The sequence below is a fragment of the Bos javanicus genome, chromosome 3 (genome assembly GCF_032452875.1).
Source record: "Bos javanicus breed banteng chromosome 3, ARS-OSU_banteng_1.0, whole genome shotgun sequence".
NCBI classification, from domain to species: Eukaryota; Metazoa; Chordata; class Mammalia; order Artiodactyla; family Bovidae; genus Bos; species Bos javanicus.
Window position 1 is genome coordinate 2,193,838 of NC_083870.1, and position 9,170 is coordinate 2,203,007.

The 9,170-nt window shown below is 38.5% G+C and overlaps 1 pseudogene; it reads right to left on the reverse strand.

Moving 5' to 3' along the window:
• Positions 1-1,387: 1,387 nt before the first annotated feature.
• Positions 1,388-4,626, reverse strand: LOC133245060 (flavin-containing monooxygenase 5-like; annotated as a pseudogene).
• Positions 4,627-9,170: the final 4,544 nt, after the last annotated feature.

The following is a 9,170-nucleotide window of genomic DNA, read 5'->3' on the forward strand; positions in this document are numbered from 1 at the left end:
AGAGGACATGGGTTTGATCCCTGATTGGGAAACTAAGATCCCACATGCCATGGGCAACTAGAGAAGCCTGTGCACAATGAAGATGCAGTGCAACCAAAATTAAAAAAAAAAAAATCGGTTTGTCTTTAAGAAAGGAAAAGGAAAGGAAAGTGAAGTAGCTCAGTTGTGTCCGACTCTTTGCGACCCCATGGACTGTGTAGCCTACCAGGCTCCTCTGTCCATGGGATTTTCCAGGCAATAGTACTGGAGTGGATTGCCATTTCCTTCTCCAGCAGATCTTCCTGACCCAGGGATGGAATCCAGGTCTCCCGCATTGTAGACAGACGCTTTACCGTCTGAGCCACCACTTTAGTAAATATTTATACTACTTTGTAATGCTTTTAGCATATGCTACTAATGTTCCTTCTTATGACTACAACCACACAGCTGCTCAATACCCATGCCTCACCCCACTTAATTTTCATACTCCTATTCCATGGTAGTTTGGATTTTAACAAGCAGACAGGAAAAGTACCCTTTAGCCAAAAAACAGAGGCTGAGTCTTGGGAGGATTTCACATAGTCAGGAGGAGGAGAAAGTGTTTTGGAGCAGAGAACTCTTATGGCACCCCCAAAATGACATCAGTAAGGAAGTCTCCTACATAACACATGGAGAGGGCTGCTCTGAAGGCTGAGCCAAAGGACCAGGTCAACCAACTAGTAGCTGTATTTGGTACTTAGATATCAGTATAGCCTTTTTCTTAATATAATATATATGTAATTATATAATCCTTATATAATTGCTTATTAACTGAAAGTTTAGAGTAATTTATTAAAATGTATGTAATACACTGCACTTTTTTTCTTTAGTTGTTTCTTCAAAATAAAATGATTGTTTGCAAATGTACTCAAAAAACATTTTTAGTTTCTGAGAAACTAAAGCCTAAAGTACTTTTCCCTTTGATTTTTATTTCCTATGTTGTAAACACAAAAATAAAAATTTCAGCTTTTATTATGAATGAAAATGTTATATAATTTACTTGGAAGGAAGAAAAGAATAACATTGAAAATACAGTGATAAAGTAATATTTTATTTATAAATTCCTAAAAGGATAATTGAGCTTTGGGAAACCAATTTGGGTATACTTTATGTTGCAAAGCATTCTTAGGGCTTACATAGAATTCCTTTTAATGATAAGCTCTCCCTAGACATTCATATTACTTCTAGAAGCAAAATGTATACCTTTTTTTAAGAAATAAATCTATTTGTAAAGTATATCTAGATAATATTTTATATAACAGTTATGGTAATACTAAATAACATTTTATACATGTGTGACTGGCTTAAACATAATGATCCAAGATGAGTAGAAAATATTACATGCTTTTTCTCCTCAATGTTTACTCATTTATTTCCATATACGATGATGAATATATCTGAAGTATGCTAAGCCAGCAGTTAGTAATGCAAGGCCAGCAGGTGCCATATTTATCCAAGAGAGTGGTGAGGATGAATGACTGTCTGGACTACTAATCTGAGTCCTCAGGGGCTTGATGATATGCTCTGTCTGGGTCAGGATGTCTCTCCAGGCTCCAGCCCATTTCCTTGGCCCCTGAAAGCAGTACTGGTATGCTGTGCATGGGCCAAACAAAACCTCCACGGCCAGCTTTGGATCTGAGAGAAACAGGAATAGCAGGTTGGGCTTCACACCCATTAGGGTGGCAATCTCATCCATATACTCAATGTGATCCACTTGGATGGTGTGGCGGGGTGTCTTCACATACCTGAAACAAGTGGGAGGACAGAGCTTTGCATCATTTGAAAGCTACCAGTTTACTTCTATTCACCTTAAATGGGGGAAAAAAACAGAACTAGAAAGCTAAGTGACAAACCCTGCTCCCTTCAGCCACTAAATGGCAAAGTATTCACAGAACCCAAGTTTCCATGCTCTTGTCCATTCATTTTTGACTGTTCTAAGGAGACTGAACTGCAGATTGGTTTTAACGGTGATCCCTACCTTCTAAGAAATTCATTTTGTAAATGAAGGATTGTAATTCAGTTCAGTACTTCCCTGTGTGTTGTGTGGGTGGGATAGAAAACTATTAACTTCTAGACCCTGTGTGCATGCCATCAATTGGGGGATGGATAGTCAATCAGTCACTAAGAACTTGGCCAAGGTGCTTGGTGGCTGTGATGGGGTAGGGATGCAGTGGTTGTAGTTGCTTCAGGGATCAGTACTGTGGGGAAATGGCAGCTGTCTGTATGGCTCTGCCTTGATCCATATGCTTCAACATGATGACCATCCAAGGACAGCAAAACACTAAAGGCCCTACTTATACTGTGGGTTTGATTTTTCATTATGATAGTTTTATTTCTCACATATAGCAATAAAGAGTCTTGAAGAAGGAATGACCTTTCATAACATGCATAAATGTGTTTCATAGAATATCTGTGGTCCTGTGCACACCTGTACAACAGGGGGCAGGGTATGGTGTATTTCCTGATGCAAGAACACACAAAATGTCATCTTAGAGATGTGTGAGAGCTGGCACCTCTTTTGCATGATCTGAACCTTTGTTCCATGATGTGGGACCTTCACAACAACATGAAGTTTATAGCCTTCACATCTGAGAACAGAAGGATTATTTTAGGTACTGTTACATATGAAGAAACTACAATGTTACCATTTTACATCACTCTCCATTGTCATATTGGAAATGCTTAGCAATGTGCCTGCCATAATATGCACGAAATAGATTTTTAATGAGTTAACTAGAGACATTTCACTTATTACAAGTATTGATGAGAATGGTACTTGAATACTTCAACCAATAGTTTTCATTGTGTTACAACTTTTGTAAAACTGAGTATAAATTGGAGTGGGTTACTGAGAATGAATTTGGACACACATATAAACATATTACAATTTTTAAAATCCTAAAATGATGTGGTGAGGTAATTAAGATATTAATTTGTATATTTTCTGTCTGTATTACTCATCTCCACGATTCTATCAAAGTAGCTGAGCCTTTTATAGTTCCTTGCATCAGACATTTTTTGTTATATGGTCAAAGAAATAGCTTCCTTGTAATTTCTACTTCTAACTTGTTTGCTTAAATTCTAGGCTCAGGAAGAAGATGACATATCTTTGAAGGCAACAAGATGGGAGAGGGAGAGATTTCATGCAGTGTGTGATATAGAAGAGTGGTGTGAAAGAGTTTGGGAGCCCATGGCAAGATTTCAGAGGGAATAACTGTGTTGAATTCCTGGGGAGATTAGACTCTGAGCCCATCTCAACTGGAGACCCCATCCTCAGCAAAGACCTCTTCATCCTCATCATGGCAGAAAAGTCAAATTTTCCAGATTTTAAGAGTGCACTTTAGATCTAGACAATGAGGATTCCGGTAAGGAATGTGATATGAAAATGAGAGAATATTCCCATCTTTGGGGGATTACATAAATTTCCTGGATTCTGGTGAAACCATAGAAGAAACGAGTAAAGACTGAAATTCAGATTTAATATGATTTAAAGAGAATAAATATGATTAATTGTTGCATAACTCAGAGGACTAAGATTCATACCTGGTTTTATGCTCCAAAATTACTTAGGATATGGAGAAAAACCCACATAATTGAGATGAAGCATGGATTTTGAGCCTGGATTAGGGATTCCATGATCACTACACTGGTTCCAAACTAGTTGTTACTATTTACTTACGGTTTTTCCATTGCCTTTTCCCTCTGGGCAATATCTGCCAACATGTTCTCCACCGAGAGTAGTTGATTTCATCCTAGAAGAGACAATCAGAGTGTTTCAGGATTCCAAATGTTGAAAGGAGATGACTACTGGCAAGAAGAAACTGAAGACTAATTTTCCCTGAAATATGAGGAATTTATCCAATCTTTATTGACATATCTTTGACACTCGTGTAGCCCAGTGAGACTGGAGTTCTGCAATAGATAGGATGATGCCAAGTGGCTGGATAAGGCCGTTGACAGCCAGTGTTGACTTTTCCAGGTCATGTTGCTGCTGCTGCTGCTGCTGCTAAGTCGCTTCAGTTGTGTCTGACTCTGTGCAACCCCATAGATGGCAGCCCACCAGGCTCCCCCATCCCTGGGATTCTCCAGGCAAGAACACTGGAGTGGGTTGCCATTTCCTTCTCCAATGCACGAAAGTGAAAAGTGAAAGTGAAGTTGCTCAGTCGTGTCCGACTCTTAGTGACCCCATGGACTGCAGCCTTCCAGGCTCCTACATCCATGGGATTTTCCAGGCAAGAGTACTGGAGTGGGGTGCCATTGCTTTCTCCACTCCAGGTCATGAGGGAACATGAATTTATACAGGGACACTTTATTATTGGTGACATTGATCAAATTACTAAGGAAAAGAAAGGAAAAACTGTATCCTGTGGCAAAGATAACAACATCAATAGTCTCTATGCCGCCATCATCAAAAATGGCATCTGTTTCTGTGCACTCCTTCACATTGGGTTTCACTTGGACTCTTCCAGAAATTATGTGGTTTGTCAGGTCATCACTGATATTTGGATGCTGACTTAAAAATCTATACAAAAACCAAAAAAATCCCAAGTAATAAAATATATAAAAAGAAAGAAATACATATGAGAAGGGATTGAAGTCAGTTTGCATTTCCCCCCAAATCTGTGCTTATCCAATTATTGCCTCTAACAGAAGACAGAGGTAATTTTGTACTAAGTGCTTTAGAAGTCACTTCAGTGCTACCTTTTTGTAGATATGTATAATTTTGAAAATGTATGTAATCTTGCATTCTGTGCCATAATAATCTCTTACTGATAAAATATATTTTGAATTACATAGAATTGAGGAAGAAAATGATGTATTATTATGTATCCTAGTTTGAAAAACACAGTCATTAATCATCATTAGCCTTCCTTCCACCTCAATTCCTACCAAACCACTATCAGTTCAGTTCAGTGGCTCAGTCGTGTCCGACTCTTTGTGACCCCATAAACTGCAGCACACCAGGCCTCCCTGTCCATCACCAACTCCCAGAGTCCACCCAAACCTATGTCCATTGAATAGGTGATGCCATCCAACCATCTCATCCTCTGTCATCCCCTTCTCCTCCTGCCTTCAATCTTTCCCAGCATCAGGGTCTTTTCAAATGAGTCAGCTCTTTGCATCAGGTGGCCAAAATATTGGAGTTTCAGCTTCAACATTAGTCCTTCCAATGAACACCCAGAACTGATCTGCTTTAGGATGGACTGATTGGATCTCCTTGCAGTCCAAGGGACTCTCAAGAGTCTTCTCCAACACTACAGTTCAAAAGCATCAATTCTTTGGCACTCAGCTTTCTTCACAGTCCAACTCTCACATCCATACATGACCACTGGAAAAACCATAACCTTGACTAGATGGACCTTTGTGGACGAAGTAATGTCTCTGCTATTTAATATGCTGTCTAGTTTGGTCATAACTTTCCTTCCAAGGACTGTCTTTTAATTTCATGGCTGCAATCACCATCTGCAGTGATTTTGGAGCCCAGAAAAATAAAGTCAGCCACTGTTTCCACTGTTTCCCCATCTATTTGCCATGAAGTGATGGGACCAGATGCCCTGATCTTAGTTTTCTGAATGTTGAGCTTTAATCCAAGTTTTTCACTCTCCTCTTTCACTTTCATCAAGACGCTCTTTAGTTCTTCTTCACTTTTTGCCATAAGGGTGGTATCATCTGCATATCTGAGGTTATTGATTTCTCACGGCAATCTTGATTCCTGCTTGTGCTTCTTCCAGCCCCGTGTTTCTCATGATGTACTCTGCATATAAGTTAAATAAACAGAGTGTGGAAAACTTACATAAGTAAAGTGTGGAAGATTCTGAAAGAGACAGGAATACCAGACCACATGACCTGCTTCTTGAGAAACCTGTATGCAGGTCAGGAAGCAACAGTTAGAACTGGACATGGAACAACAGACTGGTTCCAAATAGGAAAAGGAGTTCATCAAGGCTGTATATTGTCACCCTGCTTATTTAACTTATAAACAGAGTACATCAGGAGAAACGCTGGGTTGGATGAAGCACAGGCTGGAATCAAGATTGCCTGGAGAAATACCATTTCTTAGATATTCAGGTGATACCATTTTAATGGTAGAAAGTGAAGCGGATCTAAAGAGCCTCTTGATGAAAGTGAAAGAGGAGAGGAAAAAGCTGGCTTAAAGTTCAGCATTCAAAAAACTAATATCATGGCATCTGGTCCCATCACTTCAAGGCAAATAGATGGGGAAAAATTGGAAACCATGAGAGACCCTATATTTTTTGGCCTCCAAAATAGGGGATGGTGACTGCAGCCATGTGATTAAAAGACAATTGCTCCTTGAAAGAAAAGCTATGACAAACCTAGACAGTATATTAAGAAACAGAGACATCACTTTTCCAACAAAGGTCAAATATGGTCAAAAAGGTCAAATGTGGTCAAAGCTAGTAGCCATGTATAAATAGATGTGAGAGTTGGACCGTAAAGAAGGAAGAATTGGTGCTTTTGAACTATGGTGCTGGAGAAGATTCTTGAGAGTCTCTTGAACTGCAAAGAGATCAAACCTGTCAATCCTAAAGGAAATCAACCTTGAATATTCATTGGAAGGACTGATACTGAAAATGAAGCTCCAATGCTTTGGCTACCAGATGCAAAGAGCCAACTCATTGGAAAAGACCCTTATGCTGGGAAAGATTGAAGGTGGGTGGAGAAGGGGATGACAGGGGATAAGATGGCTGAATGGCATCACCAATTCAGTGGACATAAGTTTGAGCAAATTCTGGGAGATAGTGAACCACAGGTAAGCCTGGCATGCTGCTGTCCATGGGGTTGCAGAGTCGAATTTAACTGAGAAACTGAAGAACAACAATTAACAGCTACCATTTACTAAAGTAAAAGCATCAAATACATAAGAAAAATCTTGCAAAAGATATGAAAGGTTTTTCACATTAAAAAGTCATAAATAACTAGAGAAATAAACTACTTCATGAATAAGATGACTCAGGTAATGCATCCCAAATTTATCTATAGATTCAATACAATCCTAAATAATATTCCAGAAGATATTTTTGTGGACATTAATAAGGCAATTTTAAAGTTTACATGGAAATGTAAGTATCCTTGCAAAATTAAGACAGTCCTTATGAAGAAGAATAAGAACAGCAAATATAGTAATACATCAATACAAAATAGGAGTATAAAGTTTTAAAAAATAATAGTGGTACATGGATAGAAAAGTGAATCAGTGGAACAGAATTAACAGATAAATTCACATATAAAGTAATTTAATTTTCAAAATGAGGCACTATTTCAACTTTGAACAAAATATAAGTAGTGCTTTTACTATTTATCTCTACGAGAAAAAAAAATTGACCCCCTATTTCTCAGCATATACAAAGAGTAATTCAAAATGAACCATAGATCTAAATATTAAAGGTAAAACAATAAAGCTTCTGGGAGAAAATTATAGAATACTTTTAAGACCTTGGGATAAAAAAGCTATAAATACTTATATTAATATATGACAAAATTATAAGCCATGGAAGAAAATCTTTATCTTACTCTTCTTATACCCATTTTAAGTCAGGAAAAAAATAATCTGTGACATCCTTAGCATCCTCAACCTTAATTCTCAACTGTTGGTCTTCTTTACAGACTGGGACTTGGTGGACTGGAGTCGATGAAAAGAAAGAGAGAAAAAGAGAGAGCAGCATATCTCGGGTTACATGGCAAACCAATAAAGCCCATACACAGGACTTGCACCACTCACGAAGGCACAGGGCATCCTCTCAAGGAGGTCTTGAAAGCCCAGGCGAGAAAGAGAGCTCAGTAGGTTTCCATGCTCCAAAGAGAATGAAGACATAAAGAAGGACTCAGGGGACCCAGGTCTCTAGTGGAGCAAGGGTATTTTATTAGCAGAAATGCAGGCTCATATATCTTTAGTAAAATGATTACTCAGCCATTACAAAGAATGAAATTCCATCAGTTGCAACAAAATGGATAGTCTGATACATACAGAGTCGCTGACGCTGAAAAGAGTCACTGAAGAGAGTTACTGAAAGGAATCCAAGTAGGTACCCTTTCCCATGATCTCAGTCCTGAGAACTGCATGCAGCTCTACTTGTTCCTGGAATAGGAACTGATAAGGAATAGAGAATCCTTGAGAAATGGCACATAAAGGAAGAAAAGTGCAACATATTGGATTCCCTAAAGTTGAACGTCCCCTGACACTCAACTAGTATCTTTTTCTAATATTTCTCATGGTCACATGGAATCTCAGCTACGAAGAATAGACTCTCATAAATTTCATGACCACGTCTGAAATTGACCCATATTTACAAATTTCTTCAATAATAAATATGGTGTATTGTTTCATTTGAGGAAGTTCAGTTCAGTTCAGTTCAGTTGCTCAGTCGTGTCCGACTCTTTGCGACCCCACGAATCGCAGCACGCCAGGCCTCGCTGTCCATCAAAACTACTATCCAAATTTTTACATATGTTTTAAAAAGTTAATTGCTTCAAACCAAGTAAGATCCAAACTTACCTGAAAAATCCAGAGAGTGCCAATATCATTTCTTTCAAAGCAAATGGGCTCCAAGTCTTAATCTAAGCAGCACTTAATGGCGCCCAATCCACTAATTCCAGTTCTAATCACAGCAATATGCTTCTTGGCCATGGTGTCTCAAAACTCAACTGGTTGCTAGAAATGGAAACATCTATCACTACCATCAATTCCATTTAAAATAAAATTAATTTGCCACAGGACCTACAATTTCTAAATCTTGATTACTCTTATTAGCAATAATACCAATATGTTGACCATCTGTCAGGAGCTATGATGGGTATAAGGGACACAAAAATATCCAAAAATAATTTTTCCCTCAAAAAGTTCTCCATATAGTTTCTCCAAAAGTTCTCCAAAAGTTTCTCCATATTTATGTATTTATGGAAACATAAATACATAAGTAGTAATTATCAGACTACCTGATAAATGCAATTACTTTCATATTATAAAAGAATTGCCAGTCCAGGTTTGATGCAGGATACAGGAAGCTTGGGGCTGGTGCACTGGGATGACCCAGAGGGATGGTATGGGGAGGGAGGTGGGAGGGGGGTTCAGGATAGGGAACATGTGTACACCCATGGCGGATGCATGTTGATGTATGGCAAAACCAATACAA